Raw genomic sequence first — 10,473 nt, 5'->3', positions numbered from 1 at the left:
TTAGGCGAGCACTGGGCTGCACCTAAGCCCCCGAGTGAGAGGTTTGCTCTTCACTCGGTAGGATTTCTATATCTTAGGCGAGCACTGGGCTGCAGCTAAGCCCCCGAGTGAGAGGTTTGCTCTTCACTCGGTAGGATTTTTGATAACTTAGGCGAGTACTTGGACTGCAGCTAAGCCCCCGAGTGAGAGATTTGCTCTTCACTCGGTAGGATTTTTGATAACTTAGGCGAGTACTTGGACTGCAGCTAAGCCCCCGAGTGGAAGTCTGGCTTACCACTCGGTAAGATTTTATTTAATCTTAGGCGAAACGGATTGGCAGCTAAGCCTCCGAGTGGGAGTCTGGCTTACCACTCGGTAGGATTTTTGATAACTTAGGCGAGTACTTGGACTGCAGCTAAGCCTCCGAGTGGAAGTCTGGCTTACCACTCGGTAGCATTTTATTTAATCTTAGGCGAAACGGATTCGCAGCTAAGCCTCCGAGTGGGAGTCTGACTCACCACTCGGAGGACTTTTACAAACTTAGGCGAAACGGATTCGCGGCTAAGTCACCCACTGAGGGGAAATTTTATTGGACAAAATAAAAAGTGACAAAAATTATGGAGGAACTATGACACTATTATTTTGAGGTCCATGGACTACAGAAGTACTTTATTGCAACTCATCCGAGTGATTAAATTTAAGTGTAAAATGCGCGGAGTAGTTCCGCGTTCCAAGCTCGGGGCTCATCGATATTATGCTCGACGTTGTAAAGACGGTACGCCCCATTGTGGAGAACTTTGGTGACGATGAAGGGTCCTTCCCAAGAAGGAGCAAGCTTGTGTTGTTTCTTCTGATCCACTCGGAGAACTAAATCTCCTTCCTGGAAGGCTCGACCCCTCACATTTCTGGCGTGGAAACGACGCAAATCTTGTTGGTAGATGGTCGACCGGATCAGAGCCATCTCCCTTTCTTCCTCTAAAAGGTCGACTGCGTCCTGCCGCGCTTGTTCAGCTTCTGCTTCGTTGTAGATTTCAACTCGAGCAGCATTGTGGAGAAGATCACTCGGCAAGACTGCTTCAGCTCCGTAGACCAAGAAGAATGGGGTTCTTCCGGTCGACCGATTAGGTGTGGTCCGCAGTCCCCAAAGCACCAAGGGAAGTTCGTCGACCCAAGCTCCAGCTGCATGCTTGAGATCACGCATTAGTCGGGGTTTCAATCCCTTGAGAATCAGGCCATTGGCTCGCTCTGCTTGTCCATTCGACTGCGGATGAGCGAATGAAGCGTAGTCGACTCGTGTGCCTTGAGAGTTACAGAAATCTCTGAATTCCTCCGAGTCGAAGTTCGACCCATTATCCGTAATGATGCTGTGCGGGACTCCATATATGAATATTAGTTCCCTGATGAAGCTAACAGCAGCACCGGCGTCAAGGCTCTTGATTGGTTTAGCCTCAATCCACTTGGTGAATTTGTCGACTGCCACCAGTACATGCGTGAAGCCACTTCGCCCTGTTCTCAAAGGACCGACCATGTCCAACCCCCATACTGCGAAAGGCCAGACGAGTGGGATGGTCTTCAGAGCCGATGCAGGCTTGTGCGACATATTCGAGTAGAACTGACATCCCTCGCACTTATCCACTATTTCCTTTGCCATCTCATTCGCCTTTGGCCAGTAAAATCCGGCTCGGTAGGCTTTGGCCACGATGGTCCGAGAGGACGCATGATGACCACAGGTTCCCGAGTGGATATCATTGAGGATGATTCGACCTTCTTCTGGTGTTATGCACTTCTGACCAACTCCAGTCGCGCTTTCTCTGTATAATTGTCCTTTGATTACGGTAAAGGCCTTAGATCGACGGACGATCTGTCGAGCCTCTTCCTCATCCTCCGGGAGCTCTTTTCTCAGGATATACGCGATATATGGAACTGTCCAGTCGGGAATGACCACCAAGACCTCCATGACCAAGTCGACCACTGCTGGGACTTCAACCTCAGTCGGATCTGTGGCACTCTTGGGCTGTGGAGCTTCTTCGGTGAAAGGATCTTCTTTGACTGACGGAGTGTGTATATGCTCCAAGAACACACCACTCGGAATGGCTTCTCTCTTGGAACCTATCTTTGCTAGATCATCAGCTGCTTGATTTTTCAGTCGGGGTATATGATGGAGCTCCAACCCCTCGAACTTCTTTTCCAGCTTCCTCACTACACTGCAGTATCCAGTCATGGCTGGGCTTCTCACGTCCCACTCCTTCATCACTTGGTTGACCACTAAATCCGAGTCGCCATAGACCATCAGGCGACGGACGCCGAGTGAAATGGCCATGCGCAATCCGTATAAGAGGGCCTCATATTCTGCCTCATTGTTGGAGGAATCAAAGTGAATCTGGAGCACATATCTGAGCTTATCTCCTTTGGGGGAAACCAGGACAACCCCAGCACCGGAACCATTCAACATCTTAGAGCCATCAAAGAACATGGTCGAATGCTCCGAGTGAACTTCAGTCGGCTGCTGCTGTTCAATCCACTCGGCGAGGAAATCTGCTATTGCCTGGGACTTAATGGCTTTCTTTGCCTCAAACTTGATATCAAGGGGAAGAAGTTCAATCGCCCATTTAGCCACTCGACCAGTTGCATCTCTGTTGTGCAAAATCTCTGATAGTGGAGCGTCGCTGACGACTGTGATGGAATGATCAGAGAAATAATGAGCAACCTTCTTTGTGGTCATGTATATTCCATACACAAGCTTCTGATAATGAGGATATCTCTGCTTGGATGGAGTCAAGACTTTAGACAAATAATACACTGGGAGCTGAACTTTGAGAGCTTTTCCTTCTTCTTCCCGCTCGACCGTAAGCACAGTACTGACGACTTGTCCTGTGGCTGCGATATAGAGCAGCAGAGGCTCTTTGCTGATTGGAGCAGCAAGCACCGGCTGGGTGGAGAGTAGAGCTTTTAGCTCGGCAAACGCTGCATCAGCTTCTGGAGTCCACTCGAACTTGTCTGCCTTCTTCATCAGTCGGTAAAGAGGCAATGCCTTTTCACCGAGTCGTGAGATGAATCGACTTAATGCGGCCAAGCATCCAGTAAGCTTCTGGACATCGTGCACTCGCACAGGGCGTTTCATTCGGAGAATAGTGCCGATCTTCTCTGGATTAGCGTCGATTCCTCGCTCGGAAACGAGAAAACCGAGTAACTTGCCACCAGGAACTCCAAATGTGCACTTTGATGGATTGAGCTTGATATCATACCTTCTGAGGTTGGCAAATGTTTCGGCGAGGTCAGCGAGCAGGTCGGAACCTTTTCGTGACTTGACGACGATATCATCCATATACGCTTCCACATTCCGACTGATTTGAGTGAGAAGACAATTCTGAATCATTCGCATAAATGTGGCTCCGGCATTCTGGAGGCCGAATGGCATGGTGATATAGCAGAAGCACCCGAATGGAGTGATGAAAGCTGTTTTTACCTCGTCGGGTCCGTACAGACGGATCTGGTGGTACCCGGAGTAGGCGTCTAGAAAAGACAGTCTCTCGCATCCAGCGGTCGAGTCAACAATTTGATCTATGCGAGGGAGAGGAAAATGATCTTTCGGGCAGGCCCGGTTGATGTGCTTGAAATCAATGCACATTCAGAGCGATTTGTCCTTCTTAGGAACCATGACAACATTAGCGAGCCACTCGGAGTGGTATATCTCTCGGATAAATCCTGCCGCCAACAGTCGAGCCACTTCCTCACCAATGGCTTTTCTCTTCTGGACGGCGGACCGCCGAAGATGCTCTTTGACTGGTTTTGCAGATGAGTCGACTCTTAGGCGATGCTCAGCCAGTCCCCTGGGAACACCTGGCATGTCAGCGGGCTTCCATGCAAAAATGTCCCAGTTCTCACGGAGGAACTGGATGAGCGTTTCTTCCTATTTCGGGTCGAGTGTTGTGGAGATGTGGGTCGGAGCTGCATCGGGGTCGGTCGGGTGAATGTGAACAGGCTTTGTCTCACCGGACGACTGAAATGCAGATTCTGTGGCGGGTTTCTTCGATCGCAGCAAATCACTCGGATCTGCGTTTTGCTTGTATTCTTCGAACTCGACCGCTGTCACCTGGGAATCGGCAATCTTTGAGCCCTTCTGAAAGCACTCTTCTGCCTTTTTCCGATCACCGGTGACAGTGATCACTCCTTTGGGGCCGGGCATCTTCAATTTGAGGTACACGTAACATGGTCGAGCCATGAACCGTGCATAAGCTGGTCTCCCCAAAATGGCATGATATGCACTCTGAAAATCCACGACCTCAAACGTCAACTTCTCTTTGCGAAAATGTTTCGACTCACCAAACACCACGTCTAGAGCTATTTGGCCGAGTGACTCGGCTTTCTTCCCTGGTATAACTCCATGAAAGCTCATGTTACTGGTGCTCAGTCGGGACATCGAAATGCCCATTCCTTTCAGCGTGTCTGCATACAACAAATTCAGCCCACTACCACCGTCCATCAGCACTTTTGTCAGTCGAGTGCCTTCGACAACTGGATCGACCACCAAAGCTTGCCTCCCAGGGGTGGCAATATGAGTCGGGTGATCAGATTGGTCGAATGTGATGGGAGTTTGGGACCATCTCAGATAATTTGCTTTTGCTGGGGCGACCATGTTCACCTCTCGGTTAATGACTTTCAATCGACTCTTGCTTTCCACATCTGCAAAGATCATCAGAGTGGAGTTGATATGTGGATATCCTTCCTCACTGTCCTCCTTGTCTGCGGGCTTGTCCGACTCCTTCTCCTTGTCCTTAGACTGTTTTCCCTGAAACTGCTGGATCAGGAGTCGACATTGGCGAGTGGTATGCTTCGGGTAGATGATATTCCCCTCTTCGTCTTTCTTCGTGTGGATGTGACACGGCATATCCATCACGTCGTTCCCTTCCTTATCCTTTACCTTCTTAGGGTTCCAGGATCCTTTTGGTTTCCCTTTAAACTTTCCCTGAGTCACGGCCAGAGCCTCTCCAGGAGCTGCCGGTTCAGCCTTCCGCTTCTGTTTCCGACTGGTGTTTCCCTTTTCCGACTGACTCGGCTTGTGCTTGCCGCTTCGGAGTCGGTCTTCTTCTTCACCGTTGGCGTACTTGGTAGCAATCTCCATCATCCGACTCAAAGTCATGTCACCGGTTCGACCAAATTTCAAACTCAATTCTCTATTCTTGACACCATCCTTAAAGGCGCAGACTGCCTGATGATCAGACACATTCTCCACAGTATGGTGCAAAGTGATCCATCTCTGAATATACTCCCTGAGAGTCTCATTGTTCTTCTGCACGCAGACTTGCAGCTCCGTCAATCCAGCCGGTCGCTTGCAAGTTCCTTCAAACATTCTGATGAACACTCGGGACAGATCTTCCCAAGTGTAAATGCTGCTAGGAGGTAATTGAGTTAACCATGCCCTGGCAGAACCTTCCATCATGAGGGGCAAATGCTTCATGGCCACCTCGTCGTTCCCACCACCAATCTGAACCGCCACTCGGTAGTCCTCAAGCCAAGTTTCAGGCTTAGACTCACCAGTGAACTTGCTGACTCCTGTTGCCAACCTGAAATTGGGAGGGATAACTACGGCTCTGATAGCTCTGCTGAAACATTCAGGACCAGAAACATGCACTCGACTGCTTGTGGGCGCATCTCTGTCGAGTCCACCTCGATGGGCTCTGTTCCGGTCGACTAAGCCTTGCACGATAATGGATCGCGCGTCAAAGCCTGGTTCTCTGGGGTCGACTGGAACTCTTCGCCCCGCACTGAGCTGGCGTCTGTCATCTTGCTGCCGAGGAGCGTAAGACCCACCCCTCGGAGGGGAATTGGGCACTCGACGCCTATCATCTCGGTCGAGTCGGTCACCATATTGGTCTCGCCGATTCTCACGCCCTTCACGCCGCGGAGGCGATCTGGGGCTGTGAGCCGACTGAACCGTATTCGCAGCGACGGATCGACTGTGAATTCTGTTGCGCGACTGCGACACGGCCGAATTCTGATCTCCTGCTGCCCAGAGCAGATCCCTGATCTGCATCAAGCCTCTGCCAGCTTCCGACTGAGAGGGTTGGATGGACTCTGCTATACGGGTCGCAGCTGCTAAATTCTGGATTGGGGTTCGATATACCTGAGTCGGCGGGAAGAGTTGACGTCGACTGGTGTTGGGAACTCATTGCCGCGCGCGCTCGTCGAGTGCTCGCTGAAGATTCTCCAGTCGAGTGCGTTCGGCCAAATTGGCTAAACGAGCCTCCTCCAAGGCGCGAGCCTCGGGGGTTTCTCCTGCGATGGGAGTACGCAGGACATCCACGTTCCTGCAGCGAAGTTCCTCTCTTTGCAGAGAGTCGAGTGGCTCGGGCTGGTACTCTTCGTGGTCTCGTGCGGGGTCGCCTCCGTCGCCTGCCCCACCATCACGGGCGAAGCCAGGGGGACTGCGGGGCCCGTCGACCATCAGGATTTCCGCCGCTGGATCACTGCTATTGCACTTGGATGCAGTCTCTACGGAGCCAGTCGACAGATCGAACAGGCCGTAGAGAGATTCGTCGGGCTCGGTTGCCGCAACTTGAGTGGTGGCTGTCTGGCGAGCCACCGCGTGCCTCACCCACCGCTGAAGCCTCGACCGGCCCGAGCGCTTGCACTGGCGGGAGACCGGGAGGGTGGTCGATGGGGGAGTCGACCGATACGGGGTCGACGGTTGCCGCAGCAGAACGCCGCGGACACATGCGCGAAAATGCGTCGCACCGCGGACGGGGAGCGCATCGACGTCGAGTGGAGCCTCCTGGAGCCAGGCGGAGTCGTCGGCGACGAAGGTGAGAGCACCGAGACGGATCTCTCGACCCTCAACCAAAACTCCAGCAGTCATCATGATGAAAGTACTCGGAAGAACCGCAACTTCTCCACAAAATCGCTAAAACACCCGCCCCACGGTGGGCGCCAACTGTCGTGGTTCTAAGTCTGACAGTAGAGTGGGGGTAGATATGGAGAGGCAAGGTCCTAGCTATGGAGAGGTTGTAAACACAAGAGATGTACGAGTTCAGGCCCTTCTCGGAGGAAGTAAAAGCCCTACGTCTCGGAGCCCGGAGGCGGTCGAGTGGATTATGTGTATATGAATTACAGGATGCCGAACCCTTCTGCCTGTGGAGATGGGTGGCTTATATAGAGTGCGCCAGGACCCCAGCCAACCCACGTAATGAAGGGTTTAAGGTGTATTTAGTCCGGGGCGTTACTGGTAACGTCCCACATAAAGTGTCTTAACTATCATAAAGTCTACTTAACTACAGGCCGTTGCAGTGCAGAGTGCCTTTTGACCTCCTGGTAGTCGAGTGAGTCTTCGTGGTCGAGTCCTTCAAGTCAGTCGAGTGAGTCCCTCGTTGGTCGACTGGAAGGTGACCTCTTCTAAGGGTGTCCTTGGGCAGGGTACTTAGATCAGGTCTGTGACCCTACCCTAGGTACATGACCCCATCAGGTAGTACAAGAGTAGATCTACCACGAGATTAAGGAGGCTAAACCCTAAAAGCTAGCCTATGGTATGATTGTTGTATGATGAAGTTGTCCTACGGACTAAAACCCTCCGGTTTATATAGACACCGGAGAGGTTTAGGGTTACACAAAGTCGGTTACAATGGTAGGAGATCTTGAATATCCGCATCACCAAGCTTGCCTTCCACGCCAAGGAAAGTCCCATCCGGACACGGGACGGAGTCTTCAATTTTGTATCTTCATAGTCCTGGAGTACGGTTGAAGGTATAGTCCGGCTACTCGAACACCCCCTAATCCAGGACTCCCTGAGTAGCCCCCGAACCAGGCTTCAATGACGACGAGTCCGGTGCACAGATTGTCTTCGGCATTGCAAGGCGGGTTCTCCTCCAAATTCCGTGTACCTGCTGAATAATGTCCGATTTTTGTAATGTAGCACACCTTGGCTTCCACGGCCAATAATGGCCGTCTTCCACGTGTCAAACGAATGTGAAAAGTCAGGGTGTTTTTACATTCACACCCCTAGCCGCATAAATGAGCCACCTATTTAATGGGATGGGGATTCAGATCCAAACCACACCTTCTCCTCTCCGCGAGCAATCATCAGAGAGCCTCCAGCAAAGGTTCATTCCAACATGGCCAGCCTTCGCAGCTCCTCCTCTCGCCCTTCCAGTCCTAAACCTGGAGACTAGGAGAGGTGCTCCATCCCGCACAGCGAGCTAGTGTCACTTCAGGCCAAGGGATTTCTCCCTCAGGCCTATATGGTCCCGGTCCGAGCCGGACTCGCCACCTATAATGGCGGAGAGCAAGCGGAGAGCACCCCCAGTCCCTCCAAAGGAGAGCGGGTGTGCCTCATCCCTTATCTAGTAAGACGACTTGGATTTCCAATCCATCCATTTCTCCGTGGGCTTCTGGAGTTCTACGGCCTCCAGCTGCACAATCTCACGCCCGCCTCTATATTGCATATCGCGGGCTTCGTTGCTCTTTGCGAGCTATTCTTGGGTGTTGAGGCTCATTTCGCGCTGTGGAAGAGATTATTCTGTCTGGTGCCCCACTCTCAAGAGGGGTCTATATATCAAGTGGGCGGAGCCGAAGTGTGGCGTATCGTCGGAACCGGATATCTATCCCGAACCCCAAAGAAGGCGTCCGAGGACTGGCCTTCGGAATGGTTTTATATAGATGATGTCCCGCTACCGGACCCTATCCGGGTCGGTCTCCCCGAATTCAACAGTGCTCCCTAAAAGAAACGCCTAAGATGGCGTCCGTGGAGCTCTCAGAGAGAAAGCGACAGGGACGTCCTTCACCTGATGGGCCGGATAAGACTATTGGCTCATTCCGGACTAACCATGATTGGAGTCATGGCCGCATGCATTATGCGGGGGGTGCAGCCGCTTCAATACAGAGGCCACCCCATGTGGGATTTTAACGGGGAGGATGACGCCACCCGTTACGGTCGTAAGGGGCCAGCCTCAGCCGCCGCTCTAGTAAAGATCTTATCCTCTTTGTACAAGGGAGAAGAGGAGGAATTCCTCCGCGTCAACCCGCAGGGCGGATTTAGTATGTACAACCCCTGAGTTGGGTAAGTGAACAATTGTGCTTGCCCATCCGCTTTATATTCCCATGATTAAATATGTAGTCCAACGATTTCAACGCAGGAACTGCGTCAGGAAGTAAAGGATATAAACAGCCGTCCCCCACAACCCGAGGATCCAGAACGGTCCCTCAATCCGGACTCTGAAGAGGATTCGGATATATCCGTGGAGTTGATTGACGGGGTGTTTCATCAGTTAAGCAAGGACAATACCTTGGTGGCCATTACGGCTGATTACCCAGGGTTAATCCCGGCCTCCCAGGTAACAAAGAGCGGAGTCTCATCCCTTTGAGAAGGAGTCCATTCTCACGCATTTCAGTTTTCCTGACAACGACCGTGTTTTGCAGGGGAGGTTTCCAAGGTGGGAGGCCGAACCTGCGGCGGCTAGCCAACGAGGGGCCGCAGGGCCCTGTGAGGCAAAAAGGAATGTAGTCCGGACTGGGACGCCGGCGCAAAGGTATAGCGCATCCTCTTTTTCCCTGGTGTTATTTCTTCAGGGCATATTAACGCTCGTGCTATCTTCAGGACGAAGAGACCTCGCCGGACTACATCTGGAGAGGTTGCCAACCGCGCCTCCACCAGCCAGGCTCCAACGCCTGGCCCAGAAGCGGGAGCGAACACGAGGCGTGCACCGGACACTCCTCCGACAGAGGATGCGGACAGGATGTTTGACACCAATTCCGAGGTGGAGAGTGCCATGAACCACAGGCGTCACCGGACAGTTCTTCGCGACGCTTGTTTCTCCCGAGAGGCATTAGATGCCTTCAATTCGGGAGATGCGTACCTCCGTGCCGCTCAAAATGGTTTAACCAGAGCCAAGGAGCAATATGTAGAAGACATACGGGTGAGAAAATTTTGGTAAATATATATGTATATACCAGTAGCCCCCGAGACTTGAAACAGTTAGAGTAACTGGTTTAAGGATCATTTGTTATGCAGGTTCTTACAGAGAAGAATACCGTACTGTCCCAGGAGCTGAAAGAGTGCAAAGCCCAACTGGAGACCGCACTAGCCGCGGCAGGGGAGCCTAAAGAGACCCCCTCTGGTAAGATACACTTCGAAAGATTAATATCTTGCGAAGTGCGGCGTGGGTATGAATCTGCCAAATCATATTGCAGATGGCGCCGGACTGGATCCGGAGAGGCAACAACTCTTACGCCGGCTAAAGGCCGGTGAGAGTATGTTGACAAGGGTGAGGCGGGAGAAGAATGAGCTTCAGGATGCCAACACCAAGCTGGACGTTGAACTTAAAGATGTTCGTGGCCAGCTGTCGGACTCTACTAAGGAGAATCGGCGGCTTCGACGCGGCATATTTAGTAAGTGCTTAAGTGAATCTTTGAAAGAAAAGGGTTCGGCGAGGAAGTCGACTAACAGAGTAATGTCTGTAGGTATGCTAATGGGTCGTCCTGTAGAGGAAATGTCCGGTTCTACGG

The sequence above is a fragment of the Triticum dicoccoides genome, chromosome 6A, assembly GCF_002162155.2.
Source record: "Triticum dicoccoides isolate Atlit2015 ecotype Zavitan chromosome 6A, WEW_v2.0, whole genome shotgun sequence".
In the NCBI taxonomy this organism is placed as follows: Eukaryota; Viridiplantae; Streptophyta; class Magnoliopsida; order Poales; family Poaceae; genus Triticum; species Triticum dicoccoides.
Note: the sequence above shows the minus strand (reverse complement) of the source record.